The 1,610-nt window shown below is 43.1% G+C and overlaps 1 pseudogene; it reads right to left on the bottom strand.

The window, feature by feature from the left end:
• Positions 1–346: 346 nt before the first annotated feature.
• Positions 347–1,360, bottom strand: LOC113612271 (nuclear pore glycoprotein p62-like; annotated as a pseudogene).
• Between the last annotated feature and the right edge of the window lie 250 nt (positions 1,361–1,610).

Genomic DNA, 1,610 nt, shown 5'->3' with positions numbered 1-1,610 from the left:
GGTTGGCATCTAATTTTGGGGAAACATTTCTCTATGATCTGGAGTGAAAAGGACAACATGTGCTGGCAGTAAGATATGGTATCTGGGAGAGTAAGCCATGAATTACACACACAGAGTTGACATCAAATAGGTTTCTGCCTGGAGAGCTGATATAGTTTTAATTTGCTGATACTAAAAGCCAAACTCTGTAGTTCCCAACAGTACAACATCTAAGAGGAAAAAAATACATGCACACTTTTTTTCCACCAAATATTGAATAGTAACCGCAAATACTACTCTAATGAACACCATCAAAATGTGTAGGTAATGCATAATCCAAAAACAACATGCTGAAGATAGGGTCATTTCAATCAAGAGCAATCCTGACATTGCACTCCTGCTCCTTGCAATGATGATGCTCGAAAACTTGTGTTACCTCTTCTACCTTCCTTTGCAGCATACCTGAAGTCTGATTAATCCATTGTAGACTGTCCATGTGAGCATTCAGCATTTTGCAGATCTGCTGGAGCACGTCAGTAGTGTCAGCAGGACTTCCAAATGTATTCAGGTGCTCAATAATGACCTTGAGATCTTGGGCCATTCGTTTCAGCTGAGCATCTCCATTTTCTGCTAACTAGTAAGTCCTCTCATGTTCCTCATCTAAATGCTGCAGATAAATAGACCCACTCTGGTCCTTTACAGACTCCTCTAAAAGGGTCAAGAGATCTTCTAGTTCTTACTGCTGTGACAGGATAAAATCCAATTCTTTTTCCAGCCTTTTCTTATCCAGTTTCACTTTTTCTCCTTCTCCATGTAAAGCAGTGATCTTCTCACCATTCTCAATCAATGTATGGTCCCAAGCATTGACCTGGGTGGCCTGGTGAAGAAAATGTTTCTCTTGATCCTCTAACTCAAGGCTCCATTTGTTTGCCAGACCATCCAGCTGACCATAGGTCATCACAGTAGTTATGACTGTATTAACAGTGAAAGTAAAAGGTATAGAAGTAATGCCAACCTGAACAGTGTTATTAATCTCAGTTGATGTCAGTGGTTTTAGATTCAAGGTAAAGCCCCTGGTGGCTGTGGTGGTGGTGGTTGACATTGTAGTAGATGCAACAAGAGCTGCTCCACCTGCTCCAGGGAATTTTAATCCCAGTCCCAAAGTTGTACCACCAAGTGTTCCAGCCAAAGTTGTTGGGGCACCAAATGAGACCCCAGTAGGAGCAGTGGAGGTAGAAGCATTTGAAAATGAGGTAAACTGCATGGTGCTTGAACTAGTAGTGGCAGCAACAGTAGATGCTGGAGCCAACCCTTGATGGTGGTGCCCCAAAGTAAATAGGAAGGCAGACAAGGCTTCGGCATGGCCAGAGAGGCTGGCCATGGCCTTCTTGGGCTGGAAAGAGCCGGCTCACACAGTGAGTACATCCCCACTGGAGCAATGCTAACTGAGGGTTCAGAGGTTTTTGATGTGACTATCCATCTCAGACTGCAAAGTTTTAAGAGGCTTCTTACAGCATTGGTGGTTGTATCACTATCCAAGTATGCTTCCACACGTGAAGGAGAACACATGAATCATAGTTTATAGTTTTCTCAGTCTCTCCTTACATTTCTCAGAAGCTCACAGACCTTGA

The sequence above is a fragment of the Aethalodelphis obliquidens genome, unplaced genomic scaffold (genome assembly GCF_003676395.1).
Source record: "Aethalodelphis obliquidens isolate GAN/ISIS:26980383/991018 unplaced genomic scaffold, ASM367639v1 scaffold74, whole genome shotgun sequence".
Classification (NCBI taxonomy): Eukaryota; Metazoa; Chordata; class Mammalia; order Artiodactyla; family Delphinidae; genus Aethalodelphis; species Aethalodelphis obliquidens.
Note: the sequence above shows the minus strand (reverse complement) of the source record. Positions and strands in the feature narration are given on the sequence as shown.